The sequence below is a fragment of the Rhinopithecus bieti genome, unplaced genomic scaffold (assembly GCF_001698545.2).
Source record: "Rhinopithecus bieti isolate Rb0 unplaced genomic scaffold, ASM169854v2 scaffold_16990, whole genome shotgun sequence".
Classification (NCBI taxonomy): domain Eukaryota; kingdom Metazoa; phylum Chordata; class Mammalia; order Primates; family Cercopithecidae; genus Rhinopithecus; species Rhinopithecus bieti.
In genome coordinates, this window is record NW_016808832.1 from 331372 (window position 1) to 353484 (window position 22113).

A 22113-nucleotide genomic window follows, 5' to 3' on the forward strand; every position below is an offset into this window, starting at 1 on the left:
TGAGTTGTCCATTTTTAGTGTTTCTTACCATTGTTCTATATCAGACCTAAATATTCTCATAACCTTTTCTTTCTTTTCCTTTTATTTCCGAAAAAAAAAAAAAACAAAAAACATGACCAATCTAATAAACAGATTGTACCTCCCACTCTCCCACTTGGGATATTTTATTTTCTGCAACTTTATCAGCTCATTTTGCGTTTTGAATTCAAAACAAAGTAGTCCATGTATTTTATTTGCCTTAGAAATAGTCTTGCATGCTATATTCTCCAAACTGTCTTTTCACAAACAAACTTGACTAGGAGTTAACATATAAGAAGAAATAATCATATACAAATATTAAGTGACTATCTGTTGAGAGTTTATATCCTCATAGCATTTTCCAGAAGAGATCGGGTGTATTCAGCATGGTATGGCTGTAGACTCTCACAGCATCTTTCAAAGGATGAGAAAAGATGTTAGATAGTACCTACCTGCTGATAACCGGACCATTCCAAACAGGTACTCCAAAATGGCCCTTGAGTATCCACATTTTAAACATAATATTAGAAATATTTTAAAATAATATTTTTTGAATTCTATAGACTCATATCTTAAATTTGCCTTTCAAATGGACTTCAAAGTTGCACAATGACATTTAATTACTATAAGAGTATGTGTTGATTTTTTTTTCTTCCTAAACTTACTGGCTTTCTTATTCCATCAAGATGTGAAAACTATGTCAATTCGTGTAATACATATACACAATCATTCAGAAAAGTTCAAGAGAAAATAAAATTTCAGTAAAATTGGACATAATGTGAACATCATAGCTCTGACAAAAATTACAGGTAGAACACAAATTTATTGTAAGACACTTAAGATGGTCTTTGAGATATTTTCTTTAATAACTGAAAAGTAAAGAAAGACAACTCAATTAGTTTCCACCTCATTGGTGGCTTGTTAATTCTGCTCAACCAATCAGATAACGGTTCCAAGGTTTTCAAACATTCTAAATTGTTTTCGGAATTCGGTAACAATCTTTTAAGGCATTGATCTAAAAAAAAGGCTGAGAATAAACAGGTTCCTACATGAAGTTCTTAGTAATCTTCTGCAAAGTTCCTCTCTGGTTCTTTTGGAGTGTTAATCTCTCTTTAAGATTCTCTTCTATCTTATTCTAGAGTCTAGAGACTCTGCTTTAGTCTCCTCCCAATATTCCCTTTTGTTTTATTTTCTCTGTCTTTCTTAATCTATCTATTCTTTATTTCTCTATCTCTTTCTGTAGCAAGCTATACTAGAATATCGTAGTTCTGTGACTATCTCCATGTACTATGTGTAAATCTCATTACCCAAATATTCATGAACAAATTTGGTATAACTACATATATTAATGTCATAAAATCCAGTTTTTCTTTGGGAAGTTCTTCAAATTATTTTCAAAAGCCCTGTCTTTCTTTTTTTTATTATGTGAAATAAAAATTAGAGTTCAAAGGGGAGTGGTTCCCTTGTTTCTTGTTTACATTAAAAAATATACAGTGAAATGTTATTGAATTTCTCTTTGTCAGAGGCAATAAAGAAGTGAAAAGTGAATACGAGAGAGTTAAATATTGTAATAAAAGAATTTACAGCTTTACGAGTTCTGTTCTGTTTAACTTCCTGTTTTGTTAATATATTTGGTAGGATATAGGGTAAGTTAGTACCAACCAAAGACCCCGAATTATGAACTCTGAAAAGATAGACCTTTGTCTCTTGCTTATATCACCAAGGAGAGATAAGCAGTAAGGGCTGGTTGTATAACTCTGCTCACTTTAGAATGTAACATCCATCTCTATTTCAGTTCTCACTATATCTTAGCCAGCTACAAGAGGGAAAGAGCCAAGATAGCAATATGTATTCTATTTTAGGACCTAGAATTGGCACAGATATCCTTTGCCTGTGTCCTATTAGCTAGCACTTAGTTACAAGATCTGAAGGAGTTACTCTTATGAACCAGAGGGAAGATGGACATTGTTCAGCCACTAGCAGTTTCTGTCACAATTTAAAAGTTGTAATTGAAGACAAATTATTTTACCAAAATTCTCTCCACTTCTGAAATGTGTTTTAAAATCTGGTTTATTTCAGCTTAATTAGTGATTGATTGTTAATATTCAGTAATTTTATTTCATGTTGAAGTTTATCCATGAACCTTTTTGCGTACTATCAAATACATATTATTATAGGGTGTTTAGGAAACAGCTGGTGATTAAAATATACCTCCAGACATAATAACGGGTTGAATCATGTGCTATTTTACTCTGTGTTCATGAAAAAGTCATTACAATAGTTTTCAGGACTTTATTAGACCTGGGTTTCTGTAACATGTCTATGTCTATCTCTCATTTCTCTCTTCCTCGCTAAGGACATGCCAACCACACTGTCATTCTTGATTTTTCTTCAGTGTCAGACACTCACTCTCTCACCTCTGAGCCTTTGTCCTTCATGTTCCTTCTCCTAGGATGTCCGTGCCTCTATGATTTCTGTCAGGTTTGCCCCTTTGTCTCCTTCAGGTCTTTGTTTAAATGTCATCTTCTCAGTAAAACTTACCTTCTCCTTGCTTTTTAAAATTTCAAATCTAACCAAAGTATTTTCTCTTCTTCTTTTATGCATTATCTATCAAGTTGAAGTTATTAGCATTCAAGATTCTGTATATTTTGCCTATTTATTTTGTTTATTGACCATCTCCCACCAACCAACTGGAATGGAAGCTGAGGGCACTGATTTTTGTTAATTTTTTGTTTGTTTCCTATGACTACGGTAGTGCCTGGAACATAATATGATCATTAGTAAATATTCAGTGACTAAATGAATGAATGAACAAATGAATGAGTAATTGAGTAAATGAATCAGAAAAGCTGCGATAGTTTTAACTCTATTTGCCAATTTGGGAAAATTTGATTTGTGCATTGATGCGCTTCAATATTCTCTGTCTTTACTTAGTCCTTGATAGTATGTTTCATGCTATTAAAATAATTCAGTGATTTTTAAAAATTAGTTTTATGTACTTGAAATATCTGAGAAAATAAAACCTTCTTTTGGAGAATATATTTATAAAATATGAATGCTAAGATTAAAACCATACCTGGCTTAAAATGTCCAAGCATTAATTTTAATCAATTAATTCACTTTTAAAATAAATTTACACATCACAAAATTGCATTTATTGTAGTATTACTCTAATAATAAAATGTTTTTAAATAGTGTTCTTACATCATGAAGAGAATTCTTAAGGCTAATACCAAAGCTTTATATTTCATGACTTCTTATAAGCTTATTTTTAATGAGGTGAAAATAGTTCAAGTGATAGTTTCAATCGTTAGTGACATTCTGTATTGCGACATAAGCCATAGGAGCTAGTTATTTAACATAAATTATTTTTATATTAAATTGTGCCATGCAATGTTCTTCAATATATATTTCTTGAGTACCAATTCATACCCAAGTGGTAGTTAAGCACCCAGATTAATGTTTCCATTCACCACATGAAGTGATTCTGAAAATCCATGTGGAGGTAATTGTAAACATGTTTTAGGTACAAATGCACTAATTTAGTTACAAAGTCAGCAGAGTCAAGTCTAAAGGTAGCCTAAAACAAGGTGTGGTTGAGCAAATTATTCTACGCATAATTGTCAACAATGGTTCAAAGTGATAATTAGGATAATAATACATGATATCCCCAAGGGAGTGATTTATCAGGTAGCATATAATAAAATCAGAACTTTATTGCATAATTTAAGTATTTAGTTTATATTTAAAACAGCCTCCCATAAAAGAAAATGACATTCAAAACTTTTGGTGACCATGTACTTATACATTTCACTAAATCTATGTAAATGAGAACTATCTATTACACACTGCCAAATGGCATTTTCTAGAATAGAAAATTTAAAAAAAAGTCTTGGTAAACTAGTTGGGGGAAATGTGCTATGCCAGAGTATTTCCCCTGCAGAGGGAAGAGTGCTGCTGCAGGGTAGTTACAATGGAGGTCCACTCACCTGCCACCCTCATACAGGATCTTGCATTTGAACTTTCAGAGACAGGAGATAAAATTTCTGGTCTTACAGTGGCAACTCAAGCTAATAACAATAATAACATTAGTAATAATCACCATAATGAAAATCAACGTTCATTAAACACTTAATGCGCATCAGACAATGTGTTCATCGATTTCAATACATAATTTAGTTTTCACACCAATTATGGAACGTGGGATTGTTATATTCATTTGACAAATGAGAACATGAGTCAAAATTAGCAAATAAGAGAGAGTGGATTAAAACTTAAGTATGTCTTTTAGGATTCTTGATCTTAACTACAACATTACACCGATATAATGAAGGTAGGGTTGATATCCCTTGTTGGCATTAGTATTGTACACTATTTCCAGAATTTTCTCAATCATATACTTCACATTTCTACAGATGCATGTTGAGTCTGCTGTGGCCCATAAAGGGATTTCGCTAAATGTTGATCCTTACTTTTAACCATTTTGCATTTTCTGTACTTGATTCAAGAATGATGGAATACTGCTCTGCTTAGGAATCAAGCCGTTAACCGAGTGTTCTTTAAAACATCTCTTACATAGCTAGTATCTTGTAATCTATGATGAGAGTTTATTGGCCTGTTACCATGCTTGAAATGCTTTCGTAACTTTTTACTGGGACATTGACATTTCTAAATATTTTTGGGAAATTATATTACCGTTGTGCATCCAATTTTTGTCCTCTCTAAAATGGGTACAGTACGACATATTTCCCATTGCTATGTTGATGATTAAATGAGAAAGTTTATTTCAAGGTTGCGGTGCAGTGCTGAGTAGGCCTGTGCCACAGGGACAGTCACCTAAGATATTTTCTTTTTTACATAATAGGTACTCAATGAAATGGGCTCTATTGAATCAAGTGTTATTTATAAAGGGCAATATTTACACTGGGACAAGCACAATAACAGTATTAGGAACTGACATAAGGGTGAATAAAATAGACTTATTTCCTGAAGTTTTGGGAATAAATAAGTAGGAAATGTCAACACATGTCCAAGAAGGACAAGGCCAGCAGACAATGAGATATAGTGATTGGCTTGGGGACTGCATCATTGAGGAAGGCCTCTAAGAAGGGTTATGTTTATGATGAGACCCAACATTGAGAAGGAGCCAGCTGGATGAAAAGTTCTGAAGACAAAAAGAATTATTTATGAAACAGCTGTTGTACAGTGAAGAGGGTGGAAAATTGGAGGAACCGAGAGGGCATGGCGAAGTGCAGGCACTGGGTGCCATGGATGGGAATGAGAGAAGTACGTGGACAGATGGTGTGGTTTAGGATATCGGGGATGAGGGGCCTGAATAGGAGCACAAAGGTGCCAAAAGCAGTGGGAATGACACTGAAAGACAGGCCTGGGAAAACTCTCAGTTTGTTTCACGTGTGGTGCCTGTGGGGCCGGCCACCTGTGGCCCAGGAGTACCTGTGGCACCTGGAGGAGATGAGCCCATACCTTGCGATCACCACCCCCTCCCTCTCCAGTCCATCGTATTCCCAGAGAGCCCTGGGCAAACATTCTAATCACATATTACCATAGAAGAAACCAAGGAAACAGCTTTGTGAAGTGTGCTCTGTCGGGACCATTTCCCTTAAAGGCTGCTGCGGCTTGAGGAGCTTATCTTTTTTTGCGGCCTTGCAGCCCTGCGAGATGGCTTTGTTCAGTCGGGTTTGCTTTTAGTCTTTTAAAATGGATCATTCAGGTCAACAGAAGGTCATATTTGCAGTCTTTGTTGTTTAAAGGTGAAAGTAAACACACTGAGAGCTGCAGAAAGAACATTTTAAGCTGTGTTTTGAACTATGCAATGACTTGAAAGAACTTGGAAAATTAAGGTAATTAGGTAGAGCAGGATGAAGGCCCCTAGTAAAAAGCCCACAGATTTGATTCTGTCATCCTTCTGACCTCTGCTAGTGACAGAATTTAAAATATTTATTATTCTTTTTTGCCTGGGTAATGAAGTACCATGACCCAGATATGTACTGTGGCTCCTTGTTTATTTTCTGACGGAGATGGGGTTTGAGGTGAGAGAGGGGAAAAAAAGCATGAATAAATGTGAGACGTGGGTATATTAAAAGAGATCAAACTGGTTCAACAAATGACTGTTGTGGCTATTTCCTAAAAAGGTTGATGGTCCTTTACCTGTAACCAAGCTGAATGTCAGAAACTTACGTTAAACACATGACATTAATTAGAAAGATATCTAGCTGCCCTCTATTAAAAATGAAATGGTGCTGACTCACTGTGTTTTCAATAACTGACACTGGAAGATACATTGGGCTGGAAGTTCTGTGCCAACATGATGAGAAAAAATGTCTGAACTGTGGCACTGTGTCTGTATTCATTCCCATAGCTCCTAGAAGTGTTGTATATGTATTCAGCTAAGGGGCTGCCTGCTTTGTAAAATCATAGGCACACCAGTTGCCTCAGACGTACCACACAGCACTGAGTTGTTTTATGTGCTGTTGTCTGCGGCCACAAGAGGTGTAATCTGTCCAGGAATGCCACAGGGGGATTCAGCCCAAAATTCACTGTGTGGGAGGAGTTTCAAAGCCCTGTGTTTTAATACTCCAACCAAGTGAGTCAGGAGAGTGAAAATCCCCGCAGAATCCCTTAACCAGACTTCTCTTTCTCTGATGTGATATTCAGATCTGACAGATGGAAAAAAAGCAATTGCCTATCAGAATGGCTGAGCATGGTAAAGTATGACTGTTTTATAAAAGACAGTCAAAGCCTCCATATATTCAGATGGCTGGAAAAATTGAAGTACCAGTGACCGAGGGAGCTTACTGAAGATATTTCAAACCCTCCTTGGAGAGAGGGCAGCATTAACTGCTACTTGTTAGCATCTTAACAGACAACAGAATCACCACCGTACTTACTACTGTAACATTTCAATGGAATTTTCAGCATATTGGATAACAGTGAAGATACACAGGAGTAGGCTTTCTGTTTATAAGTCAAGGAATCCTGCTACTATGTTTAAAGCTGCTTGTATTTACAGAATTCTGCTGGCTACCACGAACCTCACATTTCTGAAAACAAAAATAAATGTCCCTTTCCCAAACTGTACCTTTTTTCTCTCTCTCTTATTTTTCTCATTTTTTTCTCTATCTACCTCAAATCATTATTCCTAGTGCTTTCTTGGCCCCTGCATCCGTGCCCCTGAATGAGGCTGGAGAAAAACACAGTAGTGTTGGTTGCTTTGGCTTTAAATTCATGGCACTTCTCTTTTGGGCCCTTCATGCTGCAGCATAACCTATGACATATCTCATCTGTTCACTCGCCACTTTCTAAGAAGGTTGTTGAATACATTTTCTTTTCTCCTCAAATCTGCAACAAACTTTTGACCATTTTACTCTCGATGGATGTCCAAGCTTGCTTATTTATTTAAAAAGTAGAAACAGCTAGCAAACAGCTTCCACAAGCTCCCATCACAATATCCATTTGCTTTCTTTTTTGCCTACTGACTCTGACTTCAATTGCTTTACTTTAGATGAAAGTCCATGGTTTCAAGGCCGACCTTTCTGCTTGAGCTCTGTGTTACTCTACTGATACCAAACTCTTCTACATTATCAATTTCCCCCTCTTTTATTGAACTATGTCCTCAACATACAAACATCTTCAAATGTCTTGCAATAGGTGAATAGTTAAATAAACTATGATACATCTATACCATGGATATATGTATTTATTTAGAAACAAAATGAAAGAAACTACTGATACACTCAACAGCTAGGATGGGTCTCAAGGGTACAATGCTAAGGGGGGGGGACCCCAATATCCAAAGGCCACATACTGTATGATTCCGTTTATAGCATAAAATGAAACTAAGTGGTTAACTTGGAGTCATGCCTTTGATCTTCCTTAGTAGGGAGCTTTTCATGGAATCAGTGCCATTTCATTTTATAATGTTACAAAAAAAGCAAACCCTTTATTTTTCTTCACTGATGCCCTTTTTTTTAAATTTATTGTAAGATTTCATAGTTATCTTTATTTAGAAGACTGTGAATAAATTGTTCGGCAGTTTGGATTTTCATTTGGAAGAAATACATCTTTGGCTTCTTTGCCATATTGCCCTGTTTATAAAAACTTAGTCTACTTAAAGAGAAAGGTTAAAAACTAAAAAAAAGGAATAGCAACTGCAATTTGGATATGACTTCTTCTGACCTCTTCCTCAGCGGCTGGATCCCATAATAACACTTTTAATTGAAATAAATGTGCTAAAAACAATCAAGGTCGCTCTGTTGCAATGGAGAGAACATGCAGTCACCCCTCACATGATAGAACTGGAACATCCTTAAGAGCACTGGTTACCAAGAGGAAAATAGTTACTATTTTTTTGTTTAAATTTGTTGTTTTGATTTTTTAATGCTTGTTTTCTAGTTAAGCTTCTTTCATCTTCTTTTTGAGTTTAAAAGAAAACACGCAGAGCACACAGTTCTTAGACTGACTATTATGGCCACAAATTTTATTAAGAACTTTTGCTGTAGTGGTTTCTTAAGGGAGTTTTCTTTCTGCAAGAAAATAATATTTTGCTGTGAAAAATTCTTGGCCCAGTATTAATGGTACTTTGAGCACTAAATCTGAAGGCAATTTTTCTGGGATATCTTCCTATTGTTAAGGTTGGTTTGGCTAATCTTTTAGGTCTAAGGGAGATTCCTTCTATCTTAACTATTCCATGGATACATATAGTTTACCTAGCAGGGTATTTGTTGTTGTTGTTGTTTTTAATTTTCCAGATACATATGGGATAATCTATGGGTGTTAACTGCAAGAGCTTTGGCTGCTAGAACCAGAGTTGTAAAACATCAGCCTACTCTTGCAGTTGCTAAGAGATAAATCCAGTTAATAACTCACAAGGCCATAGAAAGAAACTGTTAGCAGCATGGTTATTGCATGAAAAACACAAATCCAAGCTTCCTTACCCAGAACATGAAAGATGTTTTCTCAAATATTTTAAATATAAACACATCTCAATAGCTGCCCGAGGCAATGGACCTGTATATTCCTGCAACATAATTATGAGAACTGGTTGACAGCACACACATGGCAGGTGTGATAAGCAACGTGATAAGTAAAGAGAAAGAGGACACATTTGCATTGCTTGAGAGTGTAGTTTGCCTTTGATGCCTCACTGTTTCAACCAAGTGGAAAAACAACGCCAGACATGGCTACTAAAAAAAGCGTTTCAGGTAGCCTGACATGATGGATTTTTAAATTGGCTCTGCCTGAAGAGATGCTTAATTTGGTGAAAGTGGTTGACCACATGAAATAGCAATCCTTATTGGTCTATTTGACATCGAAACAGTGAATGTAAGTGATGGATTCCTATCTTACTAGTGTAATCTGCATTCTGCACAGGTGTAAGAAAGGCAAAGAGAATTGTAGTTCAAGGACAAATATTTTGTTGTGTTCCAATTCAGTGTACAAATTTTACCTCACAATTTATGGAAAACAATATTGAGGCATCAAATTGCAAGCAGTTATATAATCTGCAATGAATTTGCATTTATTATATTGCTATCAACCTTATCTTTGCTTTTGGAGAAATAACTGAGCAATTCTTAGCCTATCTACCTGAGTACAAGAACTTAGAAGGAAGGAATAGAAACAAACATAGTCTAATGTAGTCTACCCAATTTTTGTGTTTGCATTGTGGCTACAATTTTTTTAGGAGGCAGAAAGAGGCATGAACCAGGCCAGGCCTTTAATGTTCTGTATTACTTCTGCTTCCCAAACTCTTCATGTTTCTTATTGTCCTACTCTCTACAGTAATGATGATTATTGGTGACATCCAAACTACTTCCAAGTATCCTTACAGGTTTTATTCATCGGAGGATGATGTTAATAATTTTACAGTCTTTTTTTTGGTGGGGAAGATCTATAATTTTCCAAAGACAGTAAAACCAGGTTTATTGTCTTAACATAACAGTTCAACTTCTAGTTCCATCATGGAGCAGGGATTTTCTTGTACGGAGGGAAGATGTTTTCTATTTTTTCTGTATCGTAAAGAACCATGAGGGAAGTGACTGGGTTATTTTCATTTTTGCGTTCCTAGAGCCTGGCAAAAAAGGTGTTGATATTGCTTATTGATTGAAAGGAAGAAAAAAAAAGAAGGATGTTACTTGTTTTATTATTATTGGCTTCTAACATCAAGTTGGCTACTTTATGTAAAATAGCCCACAGGTCATAAGTTGGCGTACTACTCTCCACTTTTTGTTGAAAGTATAAATAATATATCTTAGAGCAAATCTTTGGACAATGGCAATCCTTTTATTTCCCCACAACATTCACTAAAAAAGAACTGTGTGGTATACCTATATGCTACTCACCTATATTTCTGATTCACCATGTGATGTGTTTGGCCAGTGAGATGTGATCATAATGGCCTGAATTATGTCTGGTAAAATTGTCTTCTTCTGGTTTTTCCTCTATAGCTTTTCTATCATGGTATCCAGTGATGTGCCATATGATGCATCCCAGGTCTTTAAATTAGAGTAACATGGAGCTGAGAACCTCACCAACCTATCAGGGACATACAGCAAGGAATAATTCTTTGTATTTTACCACTCAACATGATTTTTGTTATCAATATAGTTAAGACTCTAATAATTGCTGCCATTTAACTCATTATATCTGTCATAAATTTGGAAGTATAGTTTTACATCTAATACTTTAGGATTTTTCCTGTGGCAAAAAATGTATTACTATATTTCGTATGATTTACAAGTAATGCACGCTTATTGACAAAAATTTAGAATGTACCTAGAAACACTCCCTCAAAATTTATAATCCCAGTTTTCTAAGGCAACTACCATTAAAATTTGTATATTTATTTTTAAGCCTTATTTCTAAAAGCAGTGTTAAATAATGATTATTATAGGTATATGCCTACATGTTTTCCCATACAAAATAATTTTAAGTATATATTAAAAGCTAATGGAACAATTAGTCTCAATTATTAAATTATAATTTTAAGGAGTTTCTTTTCCTCTCAGAAAACATCAGGCTTCTGTGTTGAATGATAACTATATCCTATTTTTAGAAAGAATGATGTGAGACGACACTGTGTTTTATTTTGCATTTACCATATTTTGTTTATTTCACACTGGCATATCCATAAAATAAAAACTTTTACTGATAAAGAACTTCATATTGTCACTGTGCTTTCTCATTTTCTTTCAGTTAAACCCTTTAATCTATCCGTGCAATAGATAGGGCTGGCACTCTTTCTATTGCACATATGTGAAGGTGTGATTTGGCAACGTCTGAGAGCTGGTGCTAATTGAAAGTCCAACGCTCTTGTATTCATTTTACTTGTGCTGACAGTGCAGAGGTTTCCTGAAAAGAAGCTAATGATTTTCACTTGTCTTGGTAGAGAATGATAGACATGCAAATCTGTATATCATATATTGCAACATTTTGCAAAGAGAGACACTTGTACATCCCTAAAGTTCCAGTTGAATGCATACTGTTAATGCAAAAGCCATTGGATTTGGTGAACAAGCAATGGATTAGGAACCAGAAGATTTGATTTCCAGATCCACTGAGCTCTTAATTAATCTTTAGGCAGTCATTTAATCTTCATTTCTCCAACTCATGTATTGACATGTGTAGAATGGGGATAATAATAATGTCTTGTCAAGTTTTTGTCAGAACATACACACACACACACAACACACACGCATGCACACACACACACAGAGGTAAGGTACAGTGATGGATAAACAGTCTGTATTTGATATATGGTAGATATCCTTTGTAAGCAAGAATTCCATTTTAAAATCACATGCAGTTCTTTTATTTCCCTCTAGTGTTGGAAGATTAAGTTCAGGTATGGGACAGACTGCTCCTTTGTTTTGGAAAAAATCACGTTATGGTCAAAGATAAAACAAAGATCATACTTTTAAAAATGGAGATAGTCACTGCTCTGCAATAATAGCACAAAGGTTTATTGTTATGGGCAGACTTCAATATCTATAGATTGTTTCTTCTAGGAAAAAATATTTCTTTTCTGTATAGGTGTTTAGGCTGCATCTTCCCGGAAAATTCTCTTCTAAATCAGTTTCAGAATAATGTTGATCTTAGGGTTCTTCAGAGGGACAGAATCAGTAGGAGATGCATACATACACGCACATACATATATATGTGTGTACACACATATACATATATACACACACTTGTGTGTGTATGTGTGTGTGTGTGTGTGTAAAACATTACAGGTATGAAGTAGATCTTATCATTTAAAATTTTGATCGCACTCTGATTTCTCAATATACTGAATAAAAATATCGGTTGCATGCTGTATTTCTGCATGCCACTTCAACTCCCTATCTTTAATTTGGATATTTTGTCCTGCATTTTTTCCCTGTAGCCATATTTACCATTCTATTCAGAGGTACGAAAGAAACATTCTAAATGAGAAAATTTCAATTAAAACCTGGAGCTCGAGTTGAAATCAAATCTCATTTGCATCAGGCCCCAACACTGTAATAACATCAAACACCACCCCCTCTTCCACCTGCAGGGGTGTAGCAGATCTAAGAAAAACATTCTTTAATCATTTCATGCTCAATATCCTGTAGGCTATAACTGCATACTGCATCCAGAAACACTGCCCTTTTACTAGTAGGATCTGGTAGCTCACTAATTTTGAACATTTAATTATTTTTGGAAACACAATAAATCACAAAAATCAACATTATTGTGCAAAATATGGAAAAATTAAAGGTCTTTATATGAAAGTCTTCTATTTCAGACTAGTCATGAAATCTGACATGTCCAACTTCCTGTAATTATGCTGTCCATTTTAGACTACTGTTTCTAATTATATTTGGCAGCTTTTCATGTTTGGCATTGACAAGATTACAAGAAAAAGATAAGGATAAAATATAATTTTGGCTGATGTTATTTTATAGGTTACAGTTTTTGGTATCAAGTTTTGAAGCTGTACCTTAAAAGGAGGAGCACTGTTCAAATGCTGTAACAATCTTGGGAGAAAATCATATTTTTGTTAGCAAAATATGGTAATATGGTAATATTGATGTGTGGTCTTTCCTATAGAAATGGCAAGGGGCATTGTGTGTAGTGTCTATAGGTATATGCCCTGGAGCCAGATCACCTGGATCCAAACCCCCATAGACACTTTCAAATTGTGTGGTTTTAGTCAGATGACTTAATCTCTCGCTGCTACAGATTTTCTAGCTTAAAAATAGTATAATCATGATATGTAACTCTAAGCATCATTGTGAAATTCAGGAAGATCAGACACATGGTAAATAGTGGGCTGGAACTAGTTGTTGCTAATAATTCTCATTGAAACACACCATGTCTGAGTTGGCATTCATACGTTAAGATTGAATGAATGTATTTTGCATGTGAGAAGGATGTGAATTTTGGGGGGCTAGGGACAGTAAGCAATGGACACATTCATGTGTCCCCCCAAAGTTTATATGTTGAAACCTTAATTCCCGATGTGAGGATATTCGGAGTTTCAGAACTTGAGAGGTAATTAGTCATGAGGGTGGAGCCCCTGAACTGAATTAGTGCTGTTATGGAAGAGGCTCCGGGGTTTTCTAGCCCTCTTTCAGGTGTGTAAAGCATACAAAAAGAAGTTTGTAGTCTATAGCCTGGTAGAGGGCCCTCACCAACACCTGACCATACTGGTATCCTGATTTTTGAAGGACTTCCAGCCTCCAGAAATATGAGAAATACATTTATATTATTTATAAGCCACTCAGTCTATGTTACTTTGTTATAGCAGCCGAGACTAAAACATCACTTTAAAACTGTAACACTCATCTTTGAATTTGAATTCTTTCTTTCCCTTCATATTTAATTAGCTTTTACAGTTATTGATTTAAAAAATAATTCTTTCAAAATATTCCATTTCTTTTCATTCTGATGAATGTCATCCCTTTTTAGTTTCTTACATCTTTATTGAACTAATGGACTTGTCTTCCATTTGATTTCCATGTCTTCAGGCTTTCCCTACTTCACTGCATCCTAAGCACCACTGCCAGGTCAATCTTCCCAAAAGTCAGATCGAGTATATCACCGTTCAGCTTTGGATATTTAGTAGTGCTCTATTTCTCACAGCATAAAATCCAGACCCTTTATCTTTGTATCCAATCTCCTTGGTTATACCTAGTCTCAACCTTGAAAACCCTTGAATCACACTGGTCTGCTCAGTAGTCCCTTAACATGTTTTGCCTTATTTCTGTTGCAACTGTTTTTTTTCTCACTCCTCCGAAGTATTATCTTCATTCCTTTCCATCTGCAATTCAATTTTATGTGTACATATCAAGATAAATTATACATGTTTTGAAGGAAAGGAGGTAATGCTAACAATTTTCCCATTCAAGATACTGTTGTTTCAGTGTTCCCGTTTCAAAATTCAGATGTTGCTGATGGTAGTATTAGGAGTTGGGCCTTTCAGATGTGGTTAGGTCAAGAGAGCTCCTTCCCTTTTGAATGTGATTAAGGCCTATTAAAAGAGGGATCAAGGCGGGGTGCGGTGGCTCACTCTTGTAATCCCAGTGCTTTCGGAGGCCGAGGCGGGTGGATCAAGAGGTCAAGAGTTGGAGACCAGCCTGGCCAATATAGTGAAACCCTGTCTCTACTAAAAAATACAAAAAAATTAGCTGGGCATGGTGGCATGCGCCTGTAGTCTCGGCTACTTGGGAGACTGAGGCAGGAGAATCGCTTGAACTCAGGAGGTGGAGGTTGCAGTGAGCCGAGATCGCACCACTGCACTCCAGCCTGGGCGACAGAGTGAGACTCCACCTCAAAAAATATAATTAATGTAATATAATACAATATAATAGGGATCATGCAGTTTTAAGTTCTCCTGCCTTTCAGCCTTCTGCCATGTGAAGATGTTATAAGTTACCCAGTCTGTAGTATTTTCTGATAGCAGCAAAATGATACACAAGACTATGCATTAAACATTCCTCCATCACTTCGATGTAAAGTTCGTCTGTCATAGATTTACATTGATATACATTTAGTGGAGTTCTCCTTCTAAAGGAGAGTGGATCTGTCTTAGATTTCCTTAAATGAGCTTTTGGGGACTATTTTTTTTTTTTTTTTTTTTGGTGCATTCAAATTGCTATCCTATTATTTTGAGTAACTTCATCCTAAAGACACAAAAATTCTATAATATTTTGAGATGTTACATTTATAACACATTTCGTGTAAATTAATAATGTGTTCCTATTCTGTGCTGCTCATTGTAGTATTTTATGTATAAAATTTCATTTAATTCTTAGAACATCCCTGAGAATCAAGACAACTTATTATTATAATCCTTATTTATGTAACCTGAGGTTCAAAGGTTAAGTTTTGTCAAGCTCTGTCAGGCTACATGTAACTGAGATTATATGACTCTCAAATTATACTGCTTCAATCTAATGAAAGTAAGCAGTAACTAGATTTCCATTAACAATGGTTTTGAGATTTGCTTCCCAAGGGCTGACTAGGAAATTTAGCTGAGAAGCTGCTATAGTCTGGAAGCAGGAGAATCTGGCCCGGAACTCTCTGTAGCCCTATGTCTGATTTCTCATCTTCAAGAAATTTAGTGTATTATTAATTTTAGAATTTTATCAAGATTTGGCACTAAAATGAAAGGAGTGTTTAATGTGCAAGCTTGATGTGACAAACAAACGACAGGTAACATGCAGGCGGTAGAGATCTCTAAAGGTAGATCAATCCCCTTGCAGATGATGCTCTAAGAATGGAGGACACAATAGGTACTGATATCCTAATTTCATCTGCAGAATAAACATGCAGAGACACTTATAAACAGAGTGTATGTATGCAAACTCGCAACACATGGCTTGCAAAAATAAGGTACATATAGCCTGGTATGTGCCAAAGATTTAAAGAAGAATCTCTTCTGTTCGAATTAGAACATTCATCTCTGCTTAAAGACAAAGTTTAAAGCCTTAGTCATGTCCTTCTTCTCCCCCTAAAAGGGAGAGAGTGTATGTGTAGATAGAAAGGTACTTTCCAAATTTCATTGTATAACAATACATCAATTGTATTTTCCAAAACTCCACCTGTATGTTGTGTTGAAAATCACCATCTTATCAAAAATCTATATTTCATTTGAAACAAACTATGTTGTTCAGTATAACTTGTGTGTGTGTGTGTATATATGTATGTGGGTGCGTGTGTGCGAAAATTCTGAATATAGACTTACAGATACAAAAGAATCAAAAGCATTCCCTCAAAAACACAGGAAAAAATAATTCTTACATTAGAAATTTAATCTTCATTTTATGCTTTTGGGTGAATTGTTTTCCTCCCCAAAGTTGTCAGGTTAGTACAATACTTAGATAAAATTTATTTGTGAGTTTAAGTACACTGAAAAACAAGGTGACTGACATGTTAAATGAAATATAATTAAAAATGTTGAGTGAATTGTACATGTGAATATGCATAATTATTTTTCTTATAAAAGATGGCTTTCGTGCTTCCTTGGAGCAGTTTACAGTTGCAAATACGTGATTTTTAAAAAGAACAAATCAAAAGCCACAGATCCACCAAGGAGCAGGGGTATTCAGTATGCCCTTTGGGTAGGCCAGCCTGAACAGATGGACCTTCAGTCTGTATTAAAGGTCAATTGATCTGTGCCTTTGCCAAATGAGTTTGGAAAAGAAGTTTCAAATTCTGTCTCTCCAATAAGTGGCTCAGCACATATTTTCTGAAAATTCAAATTTGATTGTACGGTTGTTTCCAACCCCTTTCAGAAAATCCTAGAGGTCAACCCTGAAGCTTAAACAAAGTTTAAATTTCTTAGCTTGGAATTTGACATTCAAAATTTTCATACTGACTATGGTCCATCATTTCAACCTCAACTTTTATTATACCTCTTCACAAATCCCTCCACTCCTAAAAAATGAGTCTCCTAACCAAGTCACAAATCTGTTCAATTCCCTGAATCTGAAATGGTGCTCTCTATAATGCCACAAGAATACCTTTCCCCATGTTCTAGTTTGAGTTGTCGCTCATACACAAAGCTTTCTTTGATCACTCTAGGGAATAAAATTGTGTCTGTTTCTAAAGTTCTTTCTCCCTTGCTGGGTAGTTCATTAATTGATTTTTTAGCATTTTGATGATGTTAGCTCTCTTTTGTGTAACTGCTGTGTCTCCTTGTGTGGTATGTTAGAATTAGGACTGCTGTAATTCCTGTACTAGATAGGGAGGAAAGTAACTGTACTTTAACAAGCATTATGATCAGAGTTTTTTTCTTCACCTATTGGAAGAAAAGACAGTTGTCCTGAGGCTTTATCCTTCTTCCATTAGTTCTTACTCTTCTGGTGGCTTCCTTAACCACTGAACTTTCAGGCATGCCTTCCTAAGTAAGTAATTAGAGAGGCACTAGGAAGTTATTCCTTGTTTTCCTGGATTTTTTGTTATGTTTGTTTACAAACTGAGTTGGCAACCAAGGTGAACCAATTCTTATCAGACTGGACCAACCTTTTTGATTTTGCCTAACTTATCACTTCTAATAGCTAACATCTGCCTAGTATAACTTTAAATAACAAGCACTGAGTATAGAAGGTACACATATCAATGGAAGTCAAGTTCTACTAAATGTTTTTATTCATATTGAAAGCTTTTCTTGTCTCTTGGGCTTATACATCTGAAGCTGTGTCACAAAATTAATGTTAACTCTAGTCCCAGGTAGGAGAACCTAAAGAGAGTTACAAACTATCTTAAAAGAAGGAGCAATAGTGGACTCCATGCCTTCTTAGCTCTATAGTGCCGAGTTTGTTTTCTATTATATTTCTCACTATATTCCTGAAGTTTCAGTTACCTTCCCTCAAGGAAGAAAATGTTGTGATGGAATGAGAAAAAAAAAAATAAAAAGTGTTAGTACTTGAAGAGTTAGAGATCACAAGTTGGGAAGAATGTGAAGAGAGGGTCAGATTAAAAGCAGTGGTTCTCTCTTCTTTATGTTCTATGCATTCTCTAGACCACAGGGGCAAATTATATGTTCATAGACTGCAAGAAGTTCTCCTTCAACTGAACATGTGTTTTGCTTGGTTCCCATGATACTGTTCTGTACAGTGTTTCAAAAATTTTGAAGGATATTTTAACATTTCAAAATTAAAAATTTTATACAAACAATTGAAATTTTGGCTTCTTTTTTGGAAAAAATCTTAATGCCTAAACAGGAATAATCAGCTTTAATTAGGTAGTGGCTTTCCTTTTAGCCGAGGCAAGAACATCCTCAGGTTGAGGAAGGTCTTATCCAGCATCATCCCACTTCCTTCCTTTACAAAGCTGTGTTGACCTTTAGGCATTAAATTCCTAATCCATCCACCCCAGACTGAACGAGATGATAAGGACCTAGAAGTCACATATGCTAGGACTAGGCCTTGTGTGGTGTAGATTATAGGTGGGTTTTAAACTTTTTGAAATCTTTAATTATTATGTATACCTAAGAGTTGTACATATTTACAGGGTACCTGTGATGTTTTCATACAGGTATACAATGTATAATAATCAAATCAGGGTAATTGGAGTATCTATCCCCACAAGTATTTTTTGTTGTATTCATTAATAATGATACAAATTTAAAAACCTATAAATATTATCTAAAGGAACATGAAATTTATAAATATTCGACATAATTAAGACATCAAATAAATTTTCCCCTACTTTTGTAAGAACAATTGTTGAAAATGTCTAAATACAAATATTTAACAATATAATTGAAAAAAATTTGCATTCATTTAAAAATGGAACTGACTTTTACTTTTAGCAATTTGGAAAGTAATATACCTGGTCGTTTAAGTCAAAATATATTTTGATACAAATTGATATTATAATTTTGTGTTTTTTTGAGGCCAAGGAAGAAGTGCTGAAGAAAACTCGTTCCAAATGACTTGGTCATGGCTGGAAAAATCAGAGGGGGGCCTGCGAAGATACAAGGTGAATGCATTGCTGAAATAGGGATCATCTGCTCCCCGTTTGGCTTGGTTTTATTTCCCTAAGTAGAAGAGTAAATAAATGACTTTGGAGACCCTCTATTTGTGGACCAATGATATAGAAAGGGTCATATAAAAACACTGTATTCTAGCCAATATTGTCATTGCAGTTAATGAACATTTCAAGAGTCAATACTAACAATACTAAAACATTACATGAGATCACTTCTTCTTTTTTTTTTTTTTTTTTGGACAGAGTCTCGCTCTACCGCCCAGGCTGCAGTGCAGTGGCGCAATCTCAGCTCACTGCAAGCTCCGCCTCCCGGGTTCCGGCCATTCTCCTGCCTCAGCCTCCTGAGAAGCTAGAACTACAGGCGCCCGCCACCGCGCCCGGCTAATTTTTTTGTATTTTTTAGTAGAGACAGGGTTTCACCGTGTTAGCCAGGATGGTCTGGATCTCCTGACCTTGTGATCCGCTCGCCTCAGCCTCCCTAAGTGCTGGGATTACAGGCGTGAGCCACCGCGCCCAGCGAGATCACTTCTTAATGGAAACATTACATGTTCTCTGTGTCCTTAGGAATCACAGAATTTATCAAATCTCTCATGAACTAGAAAAGTACAAATCACTTTAACATATTCTTTCTTTTTATCCAAAGCTATATGGTGGAATTGCAGCATTGTTAGTCAATTAAACATTAGAAGAGACTACTTCTGCATAGTAGTGAAAACCTAGCTTATTTCATATTATCCTAGAAACATTGCCATTAAAATTATCTTGTTCAAGTGTCATCTCGTGCTTGCATCCTTTCTGTATAACCTATGACAAGCTAAAATCCTCTTGTTTGAAATCACCCTGATGATGAGAGTTTTCTGCCATGAGGCAATCTCTTTCATTTGTGAACATCTATGACTGTTGTAAAAATCCTCTTTATGTAGTGTTGCAATTTATTTTCTTGTATTTGAATTCTTTTGTCTTAGTGATTCCCTCTGAAAATGTTGCACATTCTTCAATATGACAGCATTTCAGAAGTCCGGAGATAGCTAACTAGTTCTTCCTAAGCCCTTCTATTTATGGCTAAGTATCCACAGTTCATTCAACTACTCCCAAATTGATGTAACTTCGAGTTCTTTAACTAATTTGCTCATTCTCCCCTATGTAGATCCTGATTTTTCGATATTCCTCTTCAATTGTGATGTTCCCAAATTTACACAGATTCCAAGATTGGTTTCAATCTATATAGAAATGTAATGTGATTTTTCACTCTATCATTGTAGATTTTCTATGTTGGTTTATGCAATTAAAATTGCTCTACCTTGTTTAACAGTCCAATCACATTGTCGATTGATTGTTTTTCTTGTTAACTATAGCACCCTAAATATTACTCCTTGTAGAAGTTAGTATAGTCTTTTCCTACCTGGTCCTATATTCATATTAGTTCTTTTAAATTCAAGTTTAGATCCTTACTTTTATCTTATATACTAGTTTTTAAATTTCTATTTAACCAATCTTTAACTAGATTTTAACTATTATTCTAATTCATTATCGGCATTTGGAACTGGACTGTGTTATTTAACATATTGCCTTTCTTTACAAGCTTTATGACTCTACTAAATATGATATTGAATCCTTATAAATGTTTTGAACAGGACAGAGTAATGATCTAAGAGATATTAGAGACCTTTTAATACATATGGCTATCTTTCCCCCAAATCCATTCTAATTTCCCTTTTACCTATAGCAACTATGAGGTTGGGGAGGGACTGACCCACATCATCTCCAGGCATGAACCCTGACTGGTTAAAGATAACCAGCATAACTTAACTATCTACACCACAGTGACTGGCTCATGAACATCCCAATGAGAGTAAAAGATAGAATGTTAGAATAGGAGGAGAAAGTCTCTTGCTCTGGAGGATGAGATTGGAATGTAGGGCCTAGAACTGCTTATAGCTACTTTTGATGACGAGGAATGCCAGATTTTCTATCAAGTTCTGCTCAAACAATGTTTCTCTTTCTCTAAATGTTTTAGTTATATGAGTAATTATATAAGGGCAGCTGCCCTAAAATCCCATGAAATATGAGTAGCTTAACACAACAAAGATCTATCGTTTATCTACATAAAAACTGGTGTTAAGTTGTCAAAGCCTGGCCTCGTTGGTGATTCAGGAGAAAAGTCTCCTTCCTTGTTTCGATCGTACCATCACAACCTGTGTCAGGGAAAAGAGAAAATAATGAAAATGAAGAAGGCTGGCTTTTGATTGGTTTGGTCTAGAAATAAAATATATTACTTCCACTCATAATCCACTAATCTGGACTAGACATGCAGTCCAAACTTAATTGGCAGGGAGGCTAGGAATTGTAGAATAATATTTGAAATATTTAGTGACCATCAATAGTATCTTCTGTCTAATATAATCTCTTTAAGGAATGTAGTTTTCACAATGGACTGAAGGTGCCATTGATCTTAAGTTGTCTGCTTTCCACTTGCAACCATCCCAGAGGCAAGGCTGTATTAATGACTTGGCTACTGGCTTAGAATAGTGAGAACACACACAAATTGTAACAATAAATTCTTCCAAGACACATTCTTTTCCTCCTAGTTTGAAAATCAGTATTAAATGTTTCTAACTCTGGATTCCTAGTCACATCTCCTATTTCCCCCAGTGGCTGCAAGATAAGAAATTTTCATTCATGCAGTTCACTATCTCATCTGCAAGTTTTTTACCATACTCTGGTATGCAATCTTCTTAGGCCTGGAGACTTGAAATCATTTAGAGAAGCTAAATGCTATCTTATCATCTCCTTACTTATCTCTAGGTTCAATTGCTTTTCACCAATATTTATTTTGCCTTCTCCAGGCTAAAAATTATTCTCCTAGTCAGAGAATATGGAAGTAAAATAGAATTTTTATGATTTCATTTTGTATCACTTGTTCAATTTATAAAATCTTACCAAACATAGTACAGGTAAAGTCTTTATTCTTGCTGTGAATATAATTGTAACTTAGAAAGATTTTAGTTTCTTACACAGTTTTTTCACAAACCTTAACTCATTTTAGGCTTTCTGGTACTGTCCTCTTAGGCTCATGTTCCTTTAATATTTGTCTTTGGGTATATGTTTCTGCAT